The following is a 26192-nucleotide window of genomic DNA, read 5'->3' as shown; positions in this document are numbered from 1 at the left end:
CCAGTGATATTACTATTCAAAACTGGATTACTAGCCCAGTGATATTAGTATTCAGAACGGGATTACTATCCCAGTGACATTACTATTCAGAACTGGATTACTAGCCCAGTGATATTACTATTCAGAACTGGATTACTAGCCCAGTGATATTACTGTTCAGAACTGGATTACTAGCCCAGTGACATTACTATTCGGAACTGGATTACTAGCCCAGTGATATGACTATTCAGAACAGGATTACTAGCCCAGTGAAATTACTATTAAGAACTCGTTTATTAGCCCAGTGATATTACTATTCAGAACTGGATTACTTGCCCAGTTACATTACTATTCAGAACTGGATTGCTAGCCCAGTGACATTACTATTTGGTACAGGATTACCCGTCAAGTGACTTTACTGTTCAGAACGGGATTACTAGCCAAGTGACATTACTATTCAGAACTGGATTACTAGCCCAGTGATATTACTATTTGGTACTGCATTACCAACCCAGTGATACTTAAACTGATATAATTGCCATTCGTTATTGACGAGGTCTTGAAAGTACATTACTCTGAAGACTGTGTACCTGTTTGAGGACTACATCCTCAAGGAAGTTTGTCTGTTCTTATCTGGGGAGAACGCCGATAGAGTTAGGTAACTGTGCTGACAATCTATGTCAAATCTAGTTCCTGACTTTGGCTCAACCTGGTGGTGTCGTCTGTAGACTGCGAACCACATTCCCAGTCTCACGCCAGTTACTACACTTCACAAGTACTTAATTGGCTGTAAAGCAGCTTGGATCATGCTGGGATGGTGAGAGCTCTGTATAAAGCTCATATATTGAAGACAACTATCTGAAGATTTTAAACATTTGACAGATATTCACCACATTCTCCTGTGATGTTTGTGTTTTTGGCAATTGATTGGAGAAATCTATGTGGTATTTTGATTTCACTCACTGTCCATATGATCCAATATCTTACTTTCTGGTCTACCTTAATGATAAATAGCCTGAAGTCTGACATGTTCCAAAGAGACAAAAAATGATTTACAAAAACTGCACCTGCTGACGTTATTTCATTCAACGTTTTTTTTAAAAGCACAATTTATCAAAGTTGTCACTGAAATGGTCAGACTTAATGGTGTGGAATAATAACTACAAATGTGGTAATACATCCTGGCAGATAGATTTTTGAAGTTCTGTAAGAATTATCGCTGCACTTGATTTCCAGGACTCGATAATCCATTCCAGTTTAACGGCATTTAACAAATACTGAAGATTAAGCACCCACCAAAACACCCTGCAATCAGATCGAGATTTCAGCTTTGGAAAACAACGTAGGTACTTCTCACAGATTGCTGAGCCAAAGAATAAGTTAATAAGAGAGGTGATCAAACACTGCTCAAGAGGGATATTTAAAGAGAAGAAGAGTTGGAGAAGTAGAACAGTTTACGGCGGGAAATTCCAGAGTGCAGGGGCTAACCAGATGAAGGTATGACCATTAGTGCCGGCATGGACAGAGGGCCAGGATTAATGGAACGTAGAGCTTGAGGGGTTTACAGACATAGAGAGGGGCAAAGCCAGGACAATGATATTCTATATTTGAAACATTGCTTAGCAAGGGTACGATGTAGGTCAGCAAGCACCAGAGTGATGGGTGAATGAGACTTGAAAGAAAATAAAAAGAAAGACTTTCATCTAAACAGCATCTTTCACAATTGTCAGATGTTCCAAAGTGCTTTACAGCCAATGAAGTACTTTATTGAAGTGTAGTCACTGTTGGAATAAAGGAAAAGCGGTAACCAAATTGTGAATAGCAAGCTCCCACAAAGAGAAATTTGATAATGATTAGTTAATCTGTTTTTTTGTGATGATTGAGGGATAAATATTTGCCAGGACACTGGGGATAATTCCCCTCCTCTTCTGTGGAAAAAGTGACATTGGATCTTTTTACACCCACCTGCGAGGGCTGGTGGGCCTCAGCCTAGCATCTCATCCAAAGAATAGTAGCTCTGACCAGTGCAGCTCTCCCTCAATGCCGCACATGGGCATCAGCCTAGATCTTTGTGCTCAAATCCTGGAACAGGTCCTGAACCCTCAACTTTCCGACTCAGGGGTGAGCCACAGCTGGCATTTGATGTGAATTAGGAGGCAGACAGCTGTTTCAGGAGGAGTTCAAACTGGTGGAGGATGGAAGGCGACAGGCTGACCAGGAGAGTATTGAAATAGTCAAGTCTAGAGGTATCGAAAGCATGGATGAAAGTTTCAGCAGCAGCTGGACTGAGCCAGGGACAGAATCAGGGCATTTTGCGGTGGTGGACGTGGGCTGCCTTGGTAATGGAGAGGTAATGGGGTCGGAAATCCAGCTCAAAGCCAAATTGGACTGGTTCAAACTGAGACAGTCTGAGCAGCCAGGAAATGGGAAACAGTGGTAATGACTCAGAGTTTATGGCAGGAGCTGGAAACAATGGTTTGTGTTTTTCCATTCTCGCTAATAACATATAACTAATGAGTAGATGTACAGCCCTTAAGAACGAGGGCAGGAGCTTTAAACTTACTGGTTGGCCCAATCTGTCACATTTTTAATTCAGAAAGTGTTTCTTTCAGCGACTTGGTGCTGTTACAATCAAACAAAAATTACATCTATCCTAATAAAACCTGGTCTGGCAGGAGAGGAGAAACCTTTCATTCACTCTTTTTCTCATACTAATAACAGATAGCTTATTGCCAAAGGAATTGATTAAACCATTCAGCTATCTATTCCCCATTTCAATAGAATATGAGATTTATTTTGATTGAACAGTAACCCTTTCACTTGCCTTTGCTCATGCAGTGAACAAGATATTCACCCCCATTAATGAATAGATGAATTGGTGAGGGAGTGGAGACCCTGGGTAATGTTCTGGGGACCTGGGGTTCGAATCCCACCATCGCAGATGGTGAAATTTTAATTCAATAAAAATCTGGAATTAAAATTCTAATGATGACCATGAAACTATTGTCGATTGTCGTAAAAACCCATCTGGTTCACTAATGTCCTTTAGGGAAGGAAATCTGCTGTTCTTACCTGGTCTGGCCTACATATGACTCTAGATCCACAGCTATGTGGTTGACTCTTAACTGCCGCTGAAAAGGCCTAGCAAGCCACTCAGTTCAAGGGCAATTAGGGATGGGTGTGATGCACAATCAATAACTCTCGAGACGAAGGGGAGTCATATCTAATCGGCTTTAATCAGCTAGAACTGTACCCAGCAGCGATGATACAGAAAGTGAAGGCTGCTGGGACGGCATTGGTTCTTATACCCCGCCTCTCAGGGCGGGGCTATGTACATTATCCAATGGTAGACCCCTCGGTCTAGCTAATGGTCATTCGCCTCTCGGGTACTGCAATACCTGGTATTACCACAGTCACCCCCTGTTAAAAAAGAACCCAGCGGGGTGATGGCCAGTGTTACTGTCGCCTTTTGCATGGTAGGACCAGGTCTTGCAGGTACCATGATGTCGAGGGTAACAATGAAAGTTTTTATTGTTTTATGGTGCAGCAATCAGACGATCGGGTGGCCTGGTCGTCCTTCTGGAGCGTCTGAGTTTCGGCGACGATCCTGGTGGGGGCCCCGGCGGTTGTGACTCCGGGAACGTGGTGTCTTCCTCCCAGGCAGCTTCGTCACCCCTAGGCGGCGTTGTTGGGGCGAAAAGTGGGCAGGGGGAGGGGCGCCTGTAGGGGGCGTCCGTGCCTGTTCGCCGCTGGGTAGGGGCTCCGGCCGCAATACTGACCCTCCGGTCAGGTGCTGCGCGGGGGGGGGCAATGGTGCGGGCACGCGTGGGGCTCCGGCGGGCGCCAGGTCCCGAAGGGAGACCATGTCTTGGCGGCCATCGGAGAACGCTACGTAGGCGTACTGGGGGTTGGCATGCAGCAGGTGGACCCTCTCGACCAATGGGTCCGACTTGTGCACCCTCACATGTTTCCGCAGCAGGACGGGTCCGGGTGTCGCTAGCCAGGTGGGGAGCGAGGTCCCGGAGGAGGACTTCCTGGGGAAGACAAGGAGACGTTCGTGAGGTGTCTGGTTTGTGGTAGTACATAGCAGCGACCGAATAGAGTGAAGGGCCACTGGGAGGACTTCTTGCCAGCGGGAGACTGGGAGATTCCTGGACCGAAGGGCCAGCAGGACAGTCTTCCAGACCGTTCCGTTCTCCCTTTCTACCTGCCCATTTCCCCGGGGGTTGTAACTGGTCGTCCTGCTCGAGGCGATGCCTTTGCTAAGCAGGAACAGATGCAGCTCGTCGCTCATAAAAGAGGACCCCCTATCACTGTGGATGTATGCGGGGAAACCGAACAGTGTAAAAATACTTTGGAGGGCCTTGATGACGGTGGTTGTGGCCATGTCCGGGCAGGGGATGGCGAAAGGGAACCGGGAGTATTCGTCAATCACGTTCAGGAAGTACGTGTTGCGGTCGGTGGAGGGAAGGGAGCCTTTGAAGTCCATGCTGAGGCGTTCAAAGGGACGGGAAATCTTTATCAGATGCGCCCTCTCTGGTCGGTAGAAGTGCGGTTTGCACTCGGCGCAGATTTGGCAGTCCCTGGTGGCTGTCCTGACCTCCTCGATGGGGTAAGGCAGGTTTTGGGTCTTAACGAAATGGAAGAACCCCCCGGGTGGCAGAGGTCCTCGTGGAGGGCTCGGAGGCAGTCTGCTTGTGCGGTGGCACAAGTGCCGTGGGACAGGGCATCAGGAGGCTCGTTCAGCTTCCCCGGACGGTACAAGATCTCGTAATTGTAGGTGGAGAGTTCGATCCTCCACCGCAACATCTTATCGTTTTTTATCTTGCCCCGCTGTGCATTATCGAACATGAAGGCCACCGACCGTTGGTCCGTGAGGAGAGTGAATCTCCTGCTGGCCAGGTAATGCCTCCAGTGTCGCACAGCCTCTACTATGGCCTGGGCCTCCTTTTCGACCGAGGAGTGGCGAATTTCGGAAGCATGGAGAGTGCGGGAGAAGAAAGCCACGGGCCTGCCCGCTTGGTTGAGGGTGGCCGCCAGAGCTACGTCGGACACATCGCTCTTGACCTGGAAGGGGAGGGACTCGTCGATGGCGCACATCGTGGCTTTTGCAATGTCCACTTTGATACGGCAGAAGGCCTGGCGGGCCTCCGTTGACAGAGGGAAGGTTGTGGACTGGATCAGGGGTCGAGCCTTGTCTGCGTAATTGGGGACCCACTGTGCATAATAGCTAAAGAAGCCGAGGCAGCGCTTTAGGGCCTTGGGGCAGTGAGGGAGGGGGAACTCCATGAGGTGGCGCATGCGTTCAGGGTCGGGGCCTATGACTCCATTTCGCACTACGTAGCCTAGGATGGCTAGATGGTCGGTGCTAAAAACGCATTTCTCCTTATTGTAGGTCAGATTAAGGAGGTGCGCGGTCTGGAGAAATTTACGGAGGTTGGTGTCGTGGTCCTGCTTGTCATGGCTGCAGATGGTGACGTTATCGAGATACGGGAACGTTGCACGTAAGCCGTACCGGTCAACCATTCGGTCCATCTCACGCTGGAAGACCGAGACCCCGTTCGTGACACCGAAGGCAACCCTTAAAAAGTGGTAGAGCTGCCCATCTGCTTCGAAGGCAGTGTACTGGCGGTCACTATTACGGAGGGGTAGCTGGTGGTAGGCGGACTTGAGATCCACCGTGGAGAAAACCTTGTATTGCGCGATCCTGTTCACCAGGTCGGCTATACGGGGAAGAGGCTACGCGTCCAGCTGCGTAAACCGGTTGATGGTCTGGCTATAGTCGATGACCATCCTATGTTTTTCCCCGGTCTTTACCACCACTACTTGAGCCCTCTAGGGGCTGTTGCTCGCTTCGATGACCCCTTCCTTCAGCAGCCGTTGGACCTCGGACACTGATGAAGGTCCGGTCCTGGGCACTGTACCGTCTGCTCCTGGTGGCGACGGGTTTGCAATCCTGGGTCAGGTTCGCAAACAGGGAAGGCGGGTCGACCTTAAGGGACGCGAGGCCGCAGACAGTAAGGGGGGGTATAGGGCCGCCAAATTTAAAGGTCAGGCTTTGTAGGTGGCACTGGAAATCCAGCCCAAGGAGGGTGGCTGCGCAGAGGTGCGGCAGAACGTACAGGCGAAAATTGAGGAATTCCCTGCCTTGGATGGTGAGGTTCGCTGGGCAGAACCCCTTTATCTCCACCACGTGTGACGCAGAGGTCAGGCAGATCCTTTGTTTTACGGGATGGGTGACAAGAGAACATAAGACCATAAGACCATAAGACATAGGAGCGGAAGTAAGGCCATTCGGCCCATCGAGTCCACTCCACCATTCAATCATGGCTGATTTCAACTCCATTTACCCGCTCTCTCTTAATTCCTCGAGAAACAGCGCCGTACCGTGTCGGGGTGGACAAAGCTTTCCGTGCAACCCGGAGTCGATCAGGCACGACGTCACGTGGTCATTGATGGCGATCGTTGTGGTGGCTTTCGCTAGCGTCCGGGGCCGACTCTGATCCAGGGTAACGGAGGCCAGCTGCAGCAAGGGGGAGTTCTGGTCGGGCAGCGTGTAGTCAGCTGTGCTGGGGGCTTGAGGCCCTATCCAAGATGGCGTCGGCGAGGGACAAAATGGCGGCGCCCACCCATCCAGCATGGTTGCCGGGGGGAAAAATGGCCGCGGGTCGCACGCTGCCTGGGGAGAGAAGGGCGGCGGTGGGCCTTGGACGGCCGGGACCCGCAAGAAAGACTGCGGTGGGCCTTGGACTGCTGGGACCTGAAAGAAAGGCTGCGCCCGTGGGTCGCACGTGGCCCTAGGATAGGGGGGTGGAGGTGAGCACTGGAGCGGGGCGTGCTGCGGCGTTCCGGAGGCGCAGGAGACCGCGGCCACTACGCGGGGCGGTGGGAGCTGGCCGGTCGGGGCCTGGAGCAGGGCGTGCTGCGGCGTTCCGGGGGCGCGGGAGACCGCGGCCACAGCGCGGGGCGGTGAGCACTGGCCGGTCGGGGCCTGGAGCGGGGCGTGCTGCGGCGTTCCGGGGGTGCGGGAGACCGCGGCCACGGCGCGGGGCGGTGGGCGCTGGCCGGTCGGGGCCTGAAGGGGGGGGGGTCTGTGGGGCTGCCGCTGCGGGGTGCCACGTGGGCCAGGGGGCCGCCGCGCGGTCGGGCGTGTAGGACTGCGCGTTTAGGTAGGTGACATCAATGGACCCTGCCAGGGCCCGTGCCTCTCTGAGTCCAAGGGTATCCTTCGCAAGGAGTCTTCGGCGGGTATCTGAGGAGCTCATACCTGCCACAAAAGCAACTCTTATTAAAAGTTCCGTGTGCTCGCTCCCCGAAACTGGCGGGCAGCCACAGTTTTGGCCCAGCACCAGTAGCACCCGGTAGAAGTCTTCCAGCGATTCCCCGGGGCTTTGCCGTCTCGTAGCAAGCAGGTGGCGAGCGTAGACCTGATTTCCAGAGCGGATATAATGTCTTTTCAGTAGTAGAATGGCGGCATCGTAGTTTTCCGCGTCCTCGATAAGGGGGTAGATCCCAGGGTTGACCCTTGAGCGCAGGAGATGCATTTTCTGCCCTTCTGTAGGCTCACATCCGGCCGTCTCCAGGTACCTTTTAAAACCCGCCAGCCAGTGTTTAAATATAGCAGCCGGGTTCTCCGCGTGGGGGCTGAGTTGAAGGCACTCCAGCTTGGTGCCTTCTAGCTGATTAAATTGATGCACAATCAATAACTCTCGAGACGAAGGGGAGTCATATCTGATCGGCTTTAATCAGCTAGAACTGTACCCAGCAGCGATGATACAGAAGGTGAAGGCTGCTGGGACGGCATTGGTTCTTATACCCCGCCTCTCAGGGCGGGGCTATGTACATTATCCAATGGTAGACCCCTCGGTCTAGCCAATGGTCATTCACCTCTCAGGTACTGCAATACCTGGTATTACCACTGGGTGATAAATATTGGCCCAGCCAGCGATGTCCCGAGTAAGAATTTTAAAGAATCAACTCAATCTGAGAGCAGAGACTGCCTGCTCACACAAATGTTCGCAGGAGAGTGTCTGTTTCACGGTGTACATTTCAATGACATGCTGCTGTATCAGACGATAAATGTATTGCTTGGGGTTATAAGAATAGAAACAAACACAGTACAAGCACGGTAGCATTGTGGATAGCACAATTGCTTCACAGCTCCAGGGTCCCAGGTTCAATTCTGGCTTGGGTCACTGTCCGTGCGGAGTCTGCACATCCTCCCCGTGTGTGCGTGGGTTTCCTCCGGATGCTCCGGTTTCCTCCCACAGTCCAAAGATGTGCAGGTTAGGTGGATTGGCCATGCTAAATTGCCCTTAGTGTCCAAAATTGCCCATAGTGTTGGGTAGGGTTGCTGGGTTATGGGGATAGGGTGGAGGTGTGGACCTTGGGTAGGTTGCTCTTTCCAAGAGCCGGTGCAGACTCGATGGGCCGAATGGCCTCCTTCTGCACTGTAAATTCTATGATATCTATGATAAGACCACCCAGCTCCTGTTGCCTAAGCTTTCCAGCAGCCCGTGTACATAAAACATAGAACATACAGTGCAGAAGGAGGCCATTCGGCCCATCGAGTCTATACCAACCCACTTAAGCCCTCACTTCCACCCTATCCCCATATCACAATAACCCCTCCTAACCTTTTTGGTCACAAAGGGCAATTTAGAATGGCCAATCCACCTAACCTGCACGTCTTTGGACTGTGGAGGAAACCGGAGCACCCAAAGGAAACCCACGCAGACACAGGGAGAACGTGCAGACTCCGCACAGACAGCGACGCAGCGGGGAATCAAACCTGGGATCCTGGCGCTGTGAAGCCACAGTGCTATCCACTTGTGCTACCGTGCTGCCCACTCGTATTGTTGAAGATGCTACCCAACCAGGCCTTGCAGCAGAAAACAGGAGGTAATGAAATCTACTGATTTCCTCAATACACACTTCATACAAAAATCTCAGCATGGAAAGCTCCAATTGACCACCAGCATTGACAGTCTTTTGGAGCAGGAAGTTCCAGATTTTCACTACCCTTTCATGTGAAAAGGTGTTCCTTGATTCCTGACTCTAATTTTAATATTCTATCCCATTTTTTCCTGGATTCCTCCACCAGAAGAATTTTTTTTCTTTGTATCAATCCTATTAAATTCCTGTTCAATTTTAAACACTGATTATCGCGGGCACGGTGTTACTGATGTGATTTGCCCCATTGTGTCAGGCAGCGAGTGACGCCTGAGCCTGGAGAGTGAATATGGAGTTGTGGAGGTCGCCCAGTGTTTTCTCTGAAACTCATTCACCTAAGAGAGCCCCACATGGGTCAACCTTATAGTGTCTGCCAACTGATAGCTTGGCATTGAGAGAAACACCATCATTTGGACATGTACAGGGGTGGAATTTAGCTCTGAGTGAGCATCCAGGAAAGAGGGCATTCTCAGAGGTGAGGAATGCACATCTGGCCTGTGTGAGTTAGGGCAATTGAACAAACAAATGGGGTTTCGGGGTTAGGATAAGGGAAGGAGATCCGAGAGAAGAGAGACTGAATACTCTCAAATAAAACCCTGGATAAATCCATTGAAAAGTATAATTATTAATTAATCATGGTCAACACATCAGCAATTTGTAGCAGTTGTTCGTGAAGCTTATTTATAGAAGCAGTTAAGCATTGAATAAACATTTGTACTTGCCCACGGAGCATTTAACTCATTGGAGCTGACTATAACACAAAGGGAAAATGGTTCGTCATTTTAGCCCAGGTTAACGTGGGTGTTTTCAAAATGTATTTATTGGATTGTGAGTGTCACAGGCTAGACCAGCATTGATTGTTCAAATCTAATTGCCCTTGAGAAGTTGGTGGAGAACTGCATTCTTGAACTCCTGTAGTCAATATGATGTAGGTATCCCCCCAATGTTGTTAGGATAGGAGTGCAAGGATGTTGACAGAGAAGAAACAGCAAGTCTGTGACTTAAAGGGGAACTTGCAGCTGGTTACGTTTCCATATATCCTCTGCCCTTGTCCTTCTAGATGGCAGAGGTTGGAGGTTTGCAAAGAGCTGTTGAAGGAGACTTGGCGTGCAATGCATCTTGTATATGGTACACACTGCTGCCACTGTGTGCTGGCGGTGGAATGAGTGAATGCTTAAGGAGGTGGAAGGGGTACTGATCAAGTGGGCTGCTTTGTCCTGGATTGTGTTAAACTACTTGAGTGTTATTGGAGCTGCACTCATCCAGGCAAGTATTCCATCATTTGTGCCTTCCAGATGGTGGGCAGGCTTTGGAGAGTTGGGAGGTGAGTTACTCGCCGCAGAATTCCGAGTCTCAAATCTGTTCTTATAGCCACAAATGGTATGCCTTGATTAACTCTCGCCTTCTAAATTCAGTGGAATATAACCCAAGATTATGCAAGTTGTCCTCAAAATTTAACCCCATTAACTCCTGCTATGATTCTGGCAAATCTGCGTTGCACCTCCTCCAAGGTCAATATATCTTTCCTGAGATTCAATGCCCAAAAGTGAACACAGTCCAGATGGGGCCTGACCAAAACTCTGTACAACTGAAGGAAAATTTCCTCTACTTTGTATTCTGATGTTGTCAAGACAAATCTAGCATACGTTCAATCTTCTTGATTATTTTTTGTAGTTGTGCACTAGCTTTTAGTGATTTCTGTACCTGAACACCTGAATCTCTTTGCTCCTCTATGGTTTCTAGTCTCTCGCTATCAAGACAATATTCATATTTGTCTTTCTCAAATCCAAAATGGACGACCTCTCACTTGCCGCTTATTGAAATCCATTTGTACAGTTTTGTCCACTCACTTAATCTTGCTCAGACCAGCGACAAAGGAGCTCCAACCGAGCAAGTGGGCGCAGGCACCAAGCTCTCGAGCAATTCATTTTTAATGTTGGAAAAATGTGGCCGCAACTTTCAGAATTCCAAGACAATTCCAAAATTCCATATAAAGTTAAAAACAGATGAGGAGCTATATCAAAATACCTGGACATTATTGCATTGCAGTCTGAACAGACTGAGATTGGAACTCAATCCATGAGTTGTATGACACTTGGTGTAAAATCAGACTTGAGAGAGAGAGAGACAGTGAGGTCTGGTTCCTGAGTTATATTGCATCTGGTGCAATTGAGACCAGATTTTGGGACTTGGTTCCTGCATTATCCACACCTCATGCAACATAAACCACAGACAGAATTGAATCTGGACCCTGAGAAATATCATGAATATGTACAGAAAATAATCAAAAAAGCTAATGGAATGATGATGTTACTACTTGGAGGCCTAAAACATAAGAGGGTTGAAGTCATGCTTCAGCTGTACAAAGCCCTGGTTAGACCTGGGGATGGTTGGTGGGTGGGTTTCCAGAGGGTCGCGGAGCGGTCGGTTGCGGCATTCCCGCGGTGATCCTGGTCGCATGAGAAGTGCCCAACGGCCGCTCCGAGAATCTTTATTGAGAATGGCGGCTCGCTGCCGCCTTTTAAATAAGAAGGAAATGAGGCTGTGTGCAGTCTTCCGGAGAGAAGCGGCAGCACGGAGCAGGTAACGTGCCCTGCAGGTACACTTAACGTCAAGCGCTCTGTATGTACATGCATTTGGCACCAAATCGCGGAGAGCTTCTTCCATTTTCTAGCTGCTGGCAAGCAAGGCAAGAGGACTGTGAAGATGAATAATTTTCTTACATACAAGAGAAGGCCAGCGACACAAATAGGCAGTGTACTACTAGCCAGGATCTCACAACTGAATGTGCTGGACAGAGCTCCTCCTGAGAATCCAGAGCAGGAGAGAGCAGTGCTAGTGTTAGCTCTGTACAGAGCTCCGGGACCTCTGGTTAACAGCCTACATAGAAGAAACTTAACCGAGGAAAAAAGCAGTATAAAGAGGATTTCTTCAGATATGATTTTGTCAATTGTGCCAATGCAAATAAGGATGCAAAGCCCATGGGCGGGATTCTACGACCCCCCGCTGGGTCGGAGAATCGTCGGGGGGTGGCATGAATCCCACCTCCGCCGGCTGCCGAATTCTCCGGCGCTGGGGATTTGGCGGGGGCGGGAATCGCGCCGGTCGGCGGCCACTGGCTGTGGCCCCCCCGGAAATTCTCCGGCCCGCGATGGGCCGAGTGGCCACCCGTCTTTTGCCGGTTCCTCTGGCGTAAATTAGAGTAGATCCTTACTGGTGGGACCTGGGGGCGCGGGCGGCCTCCGGGGCACTCGGGGGAGCGTGGGGGAATCTGGCCCCGGGAGGTGCCCCCACGGTGGCCTGGCCCGCGATCGAGGCCCACCGATCCGCGGGCGAGCCTGTGCCGTGGGGGCACTCTATTCCTCCGCATCGGCTGCTGTGGTCCTCCGCCATGGCCGACGCGGAGAAGACCCCCCCTGCGCATGCGCTGGGATGACGTCAGCACACGATGGCGCTCCCGCGCATGAGCCAACTCGCGCCGGTCGGCGGAGGCCCTTCGGCGCCGGTTGGCGTGGCGCCAAGCCCCTTCGTTGCCAGCCGGCGCGGCGCAAACCACTCCGGTACCGGCCTAGTCCCTGACGGTGCAGAGGATTCCGCACCTTTGGGGCGGCCCGACGCCGGAGTGGTTCATGCCACTCCTCGGCGCCGGGACCCCCACCCCGCCGGGAAGTGGAGAATCCCGCCCCATGTGTGTGTTATACAGAGAAGCACTGGCAAATGAGAGGAGAAATTTCAGATTTTGAAAGAGAAGTGGTGGGTTAAAAATCCCTTTTGTTGTTGAGACCCCAAAGTCAGTTATTAACATATAGTTGACTCCAAATGAAAAGATTACATTGTCTTATGATATCACATTAAAAACATGCCAAAAGCCCATGAGGCTGTCAGCATTCTGAAGTAGCAACGCCCAGGAGTATCCAGTGCTGAGTAAAACAAGCATTTTATTTCTATTACCCTTCACAACGACCTACATGTCTGAGGTTAGATTTTCCGTTCTCACAAAGATGAAGATGGCACAAAGGAACTGGCTGAAGTCTGCACCTGAAGTGCACATTGCCCTCTCCTCCTGTGAAGCTAATTGAGGTGAGATTGTGAGGATCAAGCAGCGTCCCCTTTCACATTAAAGGTAAGTGAACGTGGCGTGGGTTGTGAAGATCGGCCTGTGCGGGTCGCGAAGGTCAGCCGGTTGGCAAAAGTGGGTCCCCGGAAATAATTTTTGAAAAACACTGGGTTAGAGCACACCTGGAGTATTGTGAGCAATACTGCACACCTTTGGAAGAATATATTGGTCCTGGAGGAAATACAGTATAGGTTTACCAGATTGATGCCTGAACTTGAAGGATTAAGTTAAGAGGAGAGATTACGCAAACTAGGGTTAACCTCCCTAGAAGGTTAAAGGGGTAATTTTATTGAAGTTTCAAGATATGAATGGGGAGAAGATATGGTTGAGTTCCCTTCTGGTTGGGAAGTCTAGGATCAGGATGCGTTGAATAAAATTTAGAGACAGAAATTTCAGGAGTCAAATTCGAAAACATTTCGACAAGTCAGAAGATTGTGGAAGCTTGTAACTAGTTGATGCTAGATTAATTGTAAATTCTAATTCTGAGATTAAAAGATTTTTGCTAAGCAAAGGTTGAAAGGGGTATTAGGCAAGGGTGGGTATAGCGATATAGGTCAAAGATCAGCCATGATCTCATTGAATGCCAGGACAAGCTTAAAGGTGAAATTATCTACTTTTCTGATATTCCTATGTTACTAATGACTGAGTGATCTGCTAGAGATGGAATGATATGTTGGTGACTGAGTAAGGGTTTACTGACTGAATGACATCTTTGTGACTGACTGTTGGCACTTTGTGATTGAGTAACTGATGTACCATCAATAACAACAGAAGACAAGTTGAGAGTGAAACTGTGGCTTTAATTAGCTTAAAGATACCTGCTGGCAGCTAGCCCCAGACTGAAGGCAGGGCCGGAGGTTGGCCACCTTTATACCTTAGCCTGAGGGGAGGAGTCACAGGCAGAGCCAGCAGGGGCAAGCCCGGGCATGTTACATACAGCAGGTATAATACAATACAGTTGTTTACCACATTCACCCCCTGTTAAAAGGGAGTCCGGAGGGGTGAAGTGGATGGTTGAATTATATATTGAGTCTGTCGGTGGCTTTGACTTTCCGCTGTGACCGCCGCAGTCCCGGCTGTGGTGTGGATACTGGTGTCGGATGAAGTGTTGAGGCCTGCGTGTCGGCTTCTGCGTCACCAAGTAGATGAGTGCCTGGCGATGGACCCTGAGGCTCTGGCGTGCCATGCACTGGGATTAGCGGAGTATGCCTTGGCCCTGGTGCACCATGGGTAGCAATGGAGGGAGAAGATGTAGGGTCGGGGAAGTGGTGATGGTCGCTGGGGAACCTACGGGTGCCAAATCCCGAAGGGAGACTGTGTCCTCCCGCTTGCCATGGTGTGCCACGTGGGCATATTGGGGGTTAGCATGGAGGAGAAGGACCTGTTCGACCAGGGGATCCGACTTGTGAATCCTCGCATGCTTCCGGAGGAGGACGGGCCCTGGGACCGTCAGCCAGGACGGGAGCGAGACCCCTGAGGTGGACTTCCTGGGGAAGACAAACATTCTTTCATGAGGGGTCACATTGGTGGCGGTACACAGGAGCGACCGGATGGAGTGGAACACATTGGGAAGGACCACCTGCCAGCGGTGACTTCTAGACTGTAGGGCAAGAAGGACGGCCTTCCAGACCGCCGCGTTCTCCCTCTCCAGCTGTCCGTTCCCCCGGGGGTTGTAGCTGGTAGTCCTGCTTGAGGCGATGCCATTGGTAAGCAGGTACTGACGCAGCTTAGCACTCATGAAGGAGGAACCCCGATCACTATGGATGGAGTTGGGGAAACCGAACAAGATGAAGAGGCCATCCAGGGCCTTGATGACTGTGGCAGACGTCATGTCAGGGCATGGGATGGCGAAAGGGAAACGTGAGTACTCATCAATGATGTTGAGAAAGTACACGTTACGGTCAGTGGAGGGGAGGGGCCCTTTGAAATCGACGCTGAGGCGCTCAAAGGGGCGGAAGGCCTTTACCAGGTGTGCTTTGTCTGGCCGATAGAAGTGTGGTTTGCACACCGCGCAGACCTGGCAGTCCTTGGTCACGGTCCTGACCTCCTCGATGGAGTAAAGCAGGTTGCGGGCCTTGATGAAGTGGAAAAACCGGGTGACTCCCGGGTGACAGAGGTCATTGTGGAGGGCCCGAAGTTGGTCTACTTGTGCGCTGGCACATGTACCGCGGGATAGGGCATCAGGGGGCTCATTGAGCTTCCCAGGTCGATACAAGATATCATAATTATAGGTGCAGAGTTTGATCCTCCACCTTAGGATCTTGTCATTCTTGATCTTGCCCCGCTGTGTGTTATTGAACATGAAGGCCACCGACCATTGGTCAGTGAGGAGAGTGAATCGCCTGCCGGCCAGGTAATGCCTCCAATGTCGCACAGATTCCACAATGGCTTGGGCTTCCTTTTCGACGGAGGAGTGTCAAAATTCGGAGCTCTGGAGGTTCGGGAGAAGAAAGCCACGGGCCTGGTTGAGGGTAGCGGCCAGGGCAAAGTCGGATGCATCGCTCTCCACCTGGAACGGGATGGACTCGTCTACTGCGTGCGGCCTTGGCAATATCCGCTTTGATGCAGTTGGAGGCCAGGCGGGCCTCAGCCATCAGTGGAAAAAGGGTGGATTTAATGAGTGGGCGGGCCTTGTCCGCATAATTGGGGAACCACTGGGCATAGTAGGTAAAGAACCCCAGGCATCTCTTCAGGGCCTTGAGGCAGTGAGATCGGGATCGGGCCCTAGGACTCCGTTTTCCACAACGTAGCCAAGGATGGCTAGGCGGGTTGTGCGGAAACGCATTTCTCCTTATTGTACGTGAGGTTAAGGAGCTTGGTGGTGTGGAGGAATTTTTGGAGGTTAGCGTCATGGTCCTGCTGGTCATGGCCGCAGATGGTGACATTATCCAGATACGGGAACGTGGCCCGTAGCTTGTACTGGTCAACCATTCGGTCCATCTCCCATTGGAAGACCGAGACCCCATTGGTGACGCCGAAGGGGACCCTGAGGAAGTGATAGAGGTGGCCATCTGCCTCGAAGGTAGTGTATTGGCGGTCCTCCGGGCGGATAGGGAACTGGTGGTACGCGGACTTCAGATCAATGGTGGAGAAGACTCGGTACTGCGCAATCTGATTGACCATGTCAGATATGCCAGGGAGGGGGTACGCATCGAGCTGTGTGTACCGGTTGATAGTCTGGCTGTAGTCAATGACCAACCGGTGCTTCTCCCCAGTCTTGACGACCACCACTTGGGCTCTCCAGGGGCTGGTACTGGCCTCTATGATCCCTTCCTGCAGGAGTCGCTGGACCTCCGACCTGATAAAGGCCTTGTCCCGAGCACTGTATCGTCTGCTCCTAGTGGCGACGGGTTGAGGTTAGCGAAGAGCGGGAGTGGGGCGATCTTAAGGGTCGAGAGGCTACAGACGGGGGGGCAGGGGTCCATTGAACTCCAAGGTAACACTTTTGAGATGGCACTGGAAATCGAGCCCCAGTAACACGGCAGCGCAGAGTTGTGGGAGGACGTAGAGTTTGAAGTTTTTCTACTCAACGCCCTGTATGGAGGCGAGCAGCGGAAGGTGGGCGGGCTGATCGTGGGTAGCGGAGGCCAGCTTACGATCGGGTGAGCAGGAGTTCCGGGTGGCGGCGGGGTGATTCAAAGGTGGCGGTCCCCAGGGGTCGCACATGGCGAGTGGCAGTGAAGATGGCGGCCTCCATGGGCTAGTCGCAGTGCTGCTGGGTTTAAAAACAGGACGGGCCTGGCAGACTTTAGCGAAATGGCCCTTCTTTCTGCACCCATTGCAGGTCGCGCTCCTCGCTGGGCAGCGTTGTCTGGGGTGCTTACCCTGGCCACAGAATTGCACTTTGGGGCTCTGGAATTGGCGGGTTGCTGCGCGGCACAGGCTTGTGGCACCCCCGGGTCGGGTGATGGCGGCGCCCACAACGTCCATGAGGGTGCCGTGTGGTCGGAGGTGTAGGCATCCATGTTGTGGAGGGCCACTTCTAACGAGTCCGAAAGCTGTACTGTCTCTTGGAGGTTGAGTGTACCCCTTTCTAGTAGGTGCTGGCGGGTGTAATTTGACTTTATGTCTGCGACATAGGTGTTCCAGATCAACAACTTTGTGTGCTCGACAACCGATACCGCTTTACAATTGCAGTTCCGGCTGAGTACCTGCAATGCGTGCAGAAATTCAACTTGCGATTCTCCGGGGCGCTGTCGCCTCGTGACAAGGAGATGCCTAGTGTACACCTCGTTGACTTTCCTGACATACTGTCCTTTCAACAGCATTATCGCATCCGCGTACGAGGCAGTGTCCCTGATAATAAGGTATACTTGCAGGCTCACCCGGGAGTTGAGAATTCGCAGCTTGTGGGTCTTGCCGATGGCGATGGCGGAGAATTCGATGTAGGATTCGAAGCAGTGTAGCCAGTGTTCGAACGTGGTAGTGGCGTCGGCTGCTTGGAGGTCCAGCTCCAGGCGATCAGGTTTGAGTGATTGGTCCATCTTAAAACTTTAAGCTAATTAAATTGATGTACCATCAATAACGACAGAAGACGAGTTTAGAGTGAAACTGTGGCTTTAATTAGCTTAAAGATACCTGCTGGCAGCCGGTCCCAGACTGAAGGTAGGGCCAGAGGTTGGCCACCTTTATACCTGAGCCAAGGGGAGGAGCCACAGGCGGAGCCAGCAGGGGCAAGCCCGGGCATGTTACATACAGCAGGTATAATACAATACAGTGGTTTACCACAGTAACATATTAGCGATTGATTGATATGTTAGTGACTGGATGATATGCTAGTGGCTGAGTAACTGTTGAGGGTCAGTAACTGAGTGACTAGATGATGTGTTTGTGATTAACTATTGAGAGTCATTAACCAAATATCTGTACGGCTTTAGTGACTGAATGACTGTTGGAGTTTATTAACCAAGTGACATATTGGTTTGTGACATATTGGCTGAATGACTGTTTGGGTTTAGTGACTGAATGATTGGGTTTTTTTAACAGAGTAACTGTTGGTGTTAATTAACTGAGTACCTGTTATTGATTAGCGACTGAGTGACTGTTGATGGTTCTTAACCGAGTGACTTTATTGGTTAGTGACTGTTGGGGTTTATTAACCAAGTGACCCTATCCTTGAAGCTCGTGCTGGATTCTTCGTGGCCCTCACAAAACTGGTGACGAGGGTTAAAGTGAATAGCTGTCTACACTGCTGAAGCCACCTCCCTGGATTTTTGTTGGATACAGGTTGGAAGTTGTTTTCTATTATACCATGCCTCTGTACGGACGTTTGGATGTTTTTGATGCTGCGCTGGAAAGCTGGAACCAGTACGCACAACGGATGCGTTACTATTTCTGGGCAAACAATATCACCGAAAACGAGTGGCAGGTGGTCATATTGCTCACCGCCTGCGGCCCGCATATGTTTGGGGTGATTAGGAGCCTTACGTACCCAGCTGCGCGGACACCAAAACGTTTGATGAACTTGTGAATTTAGTGGGGCAGCATTTTAACCCAACCCCGTCCACGATAGTCCAACGTTACCAGTTTAATACCGCTGAGAGGACCTCAGGAGAATCCCTTGCCGACTTTCTATTCAGGCTACGCAGGATTGCGGAGTACTGTGACTATGGTGAGACCTTGTCAGAAATATTACGCGACCGTTTGGTTTGCAGTATTAACAATGCGGCCACCGCTTCCGGGTGCAGCTATGCAGAGCTAGGTTGCATGTTCGGTAGCTCCCGCAAGAACGGACTTTTGGGCTCTTTTCAGGGCCCCCAAGGGCTCTTTTTTGACATTTCCTGGTGTGGGAAGGAGTTAATAATAGCTCCCCGTCAGTGTATGGCTTTAACTAGGAGCGGGGCGACAAAACAGGTGGTGGTGGACCAGAAGAAGGGAGGGAAGAAGGACAAAATGGCAGCGGGCGGAGACCAGGCAGCGTGGAGGCAGCGGGCGGAGGAACAACAAGAGGGTATCCAGCGCTGCCTCAGAGAGATTAAAACGGACCTGCTAGAGCCGATAAAGGCTTCTATTGATAAGGGGGGTGGGGGGTGTGTGGGGGTGGGGGTGTGTGGGGGGTGGGGGGTGGGGGTGTGTGGGGGGTGGGGGTGTGTGGGGGGTGGGGGTGTGTGGGGGGTGGGGGTGTGTGGGGGGTGGGGGTGTGTGGGGGGGGTGTGTGGGGGGGGTGGTGTGGTGGGGGGTGGTGTGGTGGGGGGGTGGGGGTGGTGGTGGGGTGGGTGTGGTGGGGGGGGTGGTGGTGGGGGGGGGTGTGGTGGTGGGGGGGGGTGTGGTGGGGGGGTGTGTGTGGTGGGGGGGGTGTGTGTGGTGGGGGGGGTGTGTGGTGGGGGGGGGTGTGTGTGGTGGGGGGGGGGTGTGTGTGGTGGGGGGGTGGTGTGGTGGGGGGGTGGTGGGGGGTGGTGGGGGGGTGGGGGGGGGGTGGGGGGGGGGTGGGGGGGGTGGGGGGTGGGGGGGTGGGGTGGGGGGTGGGGGGGGTGGGTGGGGGGGGTGGGGTGGGGGGTGGGGTGGGGTGGGGGGGGGTGGGGGGGGGGCGGGGTGGGGAGGGGTGGGGCGGTGGGGCGGGGTGGGGGGGCGGGGGGGGTGGGGCGGGGTGGTGGGGGGGGTGGGGGGGGTGTGGGGTGGGGGGGTGTGGGGTGGGGGGGGTGGGGTGGGGGGGCTGTGGGGTGGGGTGGGGGGTGGGTGGGGGTGGGGTGGGGGGGGTGGAGTGAGTGGGGGGGGTCAAGACGGGGGTATGCCGCTGTGGGGAACGGGCCGGGTGTGGGGTGCGGGCGCGTGGCTGGCCGAGGGGTCATGGCTAGTCGGTGGGAAAGGGGGGCGGGTAGCCCCCTGATCCGGCTGATAACCTGGAATGTAAGGGGACTGAATGGGCTGGTTAAGCGGGCCCACGTGTTCGCGCACCTGAAGGGGCGTGGTTATGCTCCAGGAGACACACCTGAAGGTGGCAGACGAGGTAAGACTGAGGAATGGGTGGGTAGGTCAGGTGTTTCACTTGCGGCTAGATGCCAAAAATCGAGGGGTGGCGATCTTGGTGGAAAAGAAGGTGTCATTCGAAGGGGGGGGGGGTGGGGGGGGTGGGGGGGGGTGGGGGGGGGTGGTGGGGGGTGGTGGGGGGGGTGGGGGGGGTGGGGTGGGGGGTGGGGGGGGTGGGGGGGGTGGGGGGGGGTGGGGTGGGGGGTGGGGTGGGGGGGTGGGGGGGTGGGGCGGGGTGGGGCGGGGTGGGGCGGTGGGGCGGGGTGGGGGGGGGCGGGGCGGGGTGGGGTGGGGGGGGTGGTGGGGGGGGTGGTGGGGGGGGTGGTGGGGGGGTGGCGGGGGGGGTGGGGGGGGTGTGGGGTGGGGGGGTGTGGGGTGGGGGGGTGTGGGGTGGGGGGGTGTGGGGTGGGGTGGGGGGTGGGTGGGGGTGGGGTGGGGGGGGTGGAGTGAGTGGGGGGGGTCAAGACGGGGGTATGCCGCTGTGGGGAACGGGCCGGGTGTGGGGTGCGGGCGCGTGGCTGGCCGAGGGGTCATGGCTAGTCGGTGGGAAAGGGGGGCGGGTAGCCCCCTGATCCGGCTGATAACCTGGAATGTAAGGGGACTGAATGGGCTGGTTAAGCGGGCCCACGTGTTCGCGCACCTGAAGGGGCGTGGTTATGCTCCAGGAGACACACCTGAAGGTGGCAGACGAGGTAAGACTGAGGAATGGGTGGGTAGGTCAGGTGTTTCACTTGCGGCTAGATGCCAAAAATCGAGGGGTGGCGATCTTGGTGGAAAAGAAGGTGTCATTCGAGGCGTCGAGCATTGTGGCAGATAATGGCGGTAGGTACATAATGGTAAGTGGTAAGTTGCAGGGAGAGCGGGTGGTACTGGTCAATGTGTATGCTCCGAACTGGGACGATACGGGTTTTATGTGGCGTATGTTGGGTCGGATCCCAGGCTTGGAAGTGGGGGGCCTGATAATGGGGGGAGACTTTAACACGGTGTTGGATCCGGCACTGGATCGCTCCAGGTCTAGGACGGGTAGGAAGCCGGCGGCGGCTAGAGTGTTGAGGGGATTTATGGACCAAATGGGAGGGGTGGACCCTTGAAGATTTGCAAGGCTGGGGGCTAGGGAATTTTCATTCTTCTCACATGTCCATAAGACTTATTCTCGAATCGACATTTTCACTTTGAGTAGGGCGCTGATAGCGAGAGTAGAGGATACCGAGTATTCGGCAATAGCCATTTCGGACCACGCCCTGCATTGGGTGGACTTGGAGATGGGGGAGGAGCGGGACCAGCGCCCGCTGTGGCACTTGGAGGTGGGGCTGTTGGTGGACGAGGAGGTAAGCGAGCGGGTCCGAGGAAGTATAGAGAGGTACTTGGAGACCAACGACAACGGGGAGGTCCGAGTGGGGATGGTATGGGAGGCACTGAAGGCGGTGGTGAGGGGAGAACTGATCTCCATTAGGGCCCACAAGGAGCAGAGGGAGCGGGGGGGGAGGGAGAGGGAAGGGCTGGTGGGAGTGATGGTGAGGGTAGACAGGAGGTATGCGGAAGAGCCTGAGGAAGGATTGTTGAGGAAGAGGCGCAGCCTCCAGGCTGAATTCGACCTGGTGACCACCAGGAAGGCGGAGGTGCAGTGGAGGAAGGCCCAGGGGGCGGTCTAAGAGTATGGGGAAAAGGCAAGCCGGATACTGGCGCATCAGCTTCGGAAGCGGGACGCAGCTAGGGAGATCGGGGGAGGAAAGGACAGGGGAGGGAGCGTGGTGCGGAGTGGGGTTGGCATCAATGGGGTCTTCAGGGACTTCTACGAGGAATTGTACCGATCCGAGCCCCCACGGGAGGAAGGAGGGATGGGCCGTTTCCTGGAACAATTGAGGTTTCCAAAGGTGGAAGAGGGACTGCTGAGGGCCCCGATTGGGCTGGAGGAGCTGATCAAAGGGATAGGAAGCATGCAGGCGGGGAAGAGCGAGCTGTTCGTAGTTCAGCTAGGGGACCAGGAGAGGGGGATTGGCGAGCTCCCACTAAAAAGAGCGGAGAGGAGCTTCAGATATTTGGGGGTCCAGGTGACCAGGAGCTGGGGGGCCCTGCATAGGCTTAACTTTACAGGGCTGGTGGAGCAAATGGAAGAGGAGTTCGGGAGGTGGGATGTATTGCCGCTGTCCTTGACGGGTAGGGTGCAGTCAATCAAAATGACGGTGCTCCCAAGGTTTTTGTTCCTGTTCCAGTGCCTCCCCCTGCTTATCCCGAAGGCTTTTTTTAGGCGGGTTAACAGGAGTATAATGAGTCCCTTGTGTGGGCACAAGGGACTCCGAGGGTGAGAAGGGTGTTCCTGGAGTGGAGGAGAGATAGGGGGGCTGGCGCTGCCCAACCTCTGTGGGTACTACTGGGCCGCCAATGCGACAATGGTGCGCAAGTGGGTGATGGAGGGCGGGGGGGGGGGGGGCTGCATGGAAGAGGCTGGAGACGGTGTCCTGTGTGGGTACGAGTCTGGGGGCGCTGGCAACGGTGCCATTGCCGCTCCCTCCAAGGAGGTACACCACGAGCCCGGTGGTGATGGCAGCCCTCAAAATTTGGGGGCAGTGGAGGCGGCATAGGGGGGAAGTTGGGGCCTCGGCGTGGACTCGGCGGGGGGGTTTACTTTATTTTTGTTTATGTTATTTACACTGAAGCGTCTGAGGGGGTGTATCCACCTGTTGTCTTAAGTCGGGGTGTTAATGTTAATTTATTATTTATGTACAGGGGGGAGGGGTTTGGGGGGTTGCTTTTTTAGATTGTGTTTTGTACTTAACCCTGTTGGGTTCTTTTTTCTTTCTCAATTTGTTATAGATATTTTATGAAAACCTTTAATAAAAATTATTTTTAAAAAAACAATGTGGCCACCCAGAGAAAATTGTTAGCTGAGCCAACATTGTCTTTTCACCAGGCCATTCAAATAGTATTGTCCTGAGAGAGCGCAGAACGAGGAGTGCGGGAGCTACAGGGAATGGAAGTGCATGCCTTGGGGCGCAACCCCTTCCGTCCGAAAACGTCCCTCCGCACTCCTGCAGTACCTTGGGCGAGGCGATGTCCGGATCGACGCCAGTGACTGTTGGACATTCCATCCCGAAGGGAGCCTTCTCCAGACAATGGATGAGGAGCCATGTCCGTGTCAGACTTGTAGGCGCCGGCCCCGTCGCGGACGCCAGTCCTGGGGGCGCCAAAGGCACCGTCGTTCCGACCGAAACTGGGACCAGCCCAGGGGCCATACCTTCCATGTGGATGAACCTGCGGTGACTACTCCTGAGGACGTGGTGACGGAGGACGACTGCCTGCAGCTGCATTGTGTGGCAGCTCCCCGTGTGGCCCACATTTAGGTGACAGTACGGGTCAATGGTCATCCGCTTGAGATGGAGTTGGACACTGGTGCAGCGGTCTCCGTGATCGCCCAGAGGACATTCAACCATATCAAGCAGGGTATACAGACCCTTACATTAACCGACTCACAGGCCAGGTTGGCCACCTACACGGGGGAACCATTGGACATTGCAGGAACTACGATGACCCCTGTTGTTTATGGATGCCAGGAGGAGCGTTTCCCATTTATCGAGGTGCGCGGCCATGGGCTCAGCCTGTTGGGTCGGGACTGGTTGTGCCATTTGCGCTTGCAGTGGCAGCACATCCTCCAAACAGTTTCTGGAGGGTTGACTGAGGTGCTAGGACGATACCCAGATGTATTCCAGCCCGGTTTGGGGAAAATAAAAGGGGCTGTAGCCCGTATCCAAGTCGAACCAGGAGCCACGCCGCGCTATTTCCAGGCGTACCCAGTGCCTTACGCCTTGCTCAAGAAGGTAGAAGGAGAGCTCACTCATTTGGAAACTTTGGGTATTATCAGGCCCGTCTGTTTCACTGACTGGGCAGCACCAACTGTACCTGTAATGAAGCCAGATGCCACAGTTCGCTTGTGCGGCGACTATAAACTTACAGTGAATACGGCTTCCCGACTCGACCGATATCCAATGCCTCGCAAAATTAGATATGAGTCACGCCTACCTACAGTTGGAGCTGGACCCTGCCTCCCGACCATATGTAACGATTAATACACACCGGGGCCTGTATGAATATACACGTTTGCCCTTTGGAGTATCCTCTGCCTGTGCTATTTTTCAACGTGTTATGGAGGGCATTTTGAGAGGTTTACCGCATGTCGCTGTCTACTTAGATGACGTTTTGATCACAGGGACATCGGAGCAGGAACATTTGGAAAAGCTGGAGGCTGTCCTTAGACGCTTTTCGGAGGCTGGAGTCCGTTTACGTCGCACAAAGTGCGTCTTTCAGGCGAAGGAAGTAGTCTACCTGGGTTATCGGGTGGACCGCAAAGGTTTGCACCCCGTCACAGAGAAGGTGCGTGCAATTCAACAGGCCCCCGCCCCGACTGACACTTCGCATCTTCGTTCTTTTCTCGGCCTCGTAAACTATTACGGAAAGTAGTCCTCACAATCTTCCTCTGGTGCCTCACTCAAAGCTTGCGCAGGTCGTTACAGAACCGTGTGGAAATAGAGACGCCGAGATGACAGAGGCAGCAGAGGGGGAATCCTCAGGCCCATGGGCCGTGGAAGTACAACCGCTGCGCCGTTCATCACGGAAGCGCCAGTCTCCGTCTCGTTACACGCCGCCCGATCCAGCGCCTTGTGCAAATGTGTCCGGCCTGCAGCAAAACGAGTCTGACGCCCTCCTTCGCCAGGGTCTTCGGTGGATTCCTTGGACTTTGGGGGGTAGGGATGTTATAACCTGCCTGCTTACCATTGGCTGGGGACTAATGACAATCCCACAATCCTGTGGGATTATGAGCTTCCCCAATGATGGGGGGTGGGGAAATCATTAGCAGACTCCCTGTAAAATAAAGCTGGCCAGTTTGGAACCAGCAGGAAGGAGTAAGCAGCAAGCGAGGTTGCTGCTGTTGTGTGTGTATGTGTATATATATATATATATGTATATGTTATTGTAAATAAATGTTATTTCTTTGTATCCTTGAAATTCGTGCTGGATTCTTCGTGGCCCTCACAAAAAAATGATAGTTTATTGAAGTTTTATCAAGAAAATACAACAACAGAAACAATCAAAGAGCAATGATGAACAAGCCATAATACAGTAACAATACATTTAACACTATAGAAGTATAACACAACAGGAACCTCCCATACATACAAAAACATCCACCCACCCCCAAAATGTTTTAAAACCCAAATAAGCCACCCCTACCCCTTAATAACCAATAGCTTTGTTTCAGCAATTTACAGTAGGATCATGGAGGGGGATAAGGTGTCCATGAAAGGGATTCAGGCCAAGTGGGAGGAGATGAGGATAGCATTGGAGAAGGGATTATGGTGCGAGATGCTGCGGACGGTTAATGCCTCAACCTTGTGCACAAGGCTAGGGTTGAATCAATTAAAAGTGGTGCACAGGACGCATTTAATGAAGGCGAGGATGAGGCAGCTGTTCGAGGGAGTGGAGGATAGCTGCGAACGTGCGGGAGGGGCCCAACTAATTATATTCATATGTTCTGGTCCTGCCCCAAGTTGGAGAAATTTTGGAGGTCGTTTTTTAGCATCATGTCAGAGGTCCTACACGTAGATTTGAAGTCTGCTCCACTGGAGGCCATATTCAGGTGTCAGACCTGCCGAAGTTGCAGGCTGGAGCAGGGGCAGATGTCTTAGCCTTCGCTCATTGTTCGCTTGCAGGTGGGTCATGTTGGGGTGAAGGTCAGCTTCTCCCCCCATGACTCAGGACCAGAACATGTGAGTCTGATTAGCAGGGGGCCCTACCACATCATAAGCAATGATTGACCACTTCTGGGAAGAATCGGTTCAACCTTGCCGGCTTCCTATGTAAGAAGCTCTTTCACTCTTTCCTCAGGTGAAGGTGAAACCAGTTGATTCACCTGAGGAAGGAGCTGCACTCCAAAAGCTAGTGATTCGAAACAAACCTGTTGGGACTTTAACCTGGTGTTGTAAGACTTCTTACTGTGCCCACCCCAATCCAACGCCGGCATCTTCACATCATGGCTTCATATGTGCTCGAGGTACAACTATAAACTGAATAAGACTAAGTCTGACACATGACGAGGATGTGTTAATCCTACGCAGTGCTTCTTCCCACATTCCACCTCACACTACCCCTCCCAATTCTTCCTCCCATTTTAGTTGCGTAGCCA

Source organism: Scyliorhinus torazame, chromosome 4 (genome assembly GCF_047496885.1).
Source record: "Scyliorhinus torazame isolate Kashiwa2021f chromosome 4, sScyTor2.1, whole genome shotgun sequence".
Lineage (NCBI taxonomy): Eukaryota > Metazoa > Chordata > Chondrichthyes > Carcharhiniformes > Scyliorhinidae > Scyliorhinus > Scyliorhinus torazame.
This window is presented reverse-complemented; position numbering follows the sequence as displayed.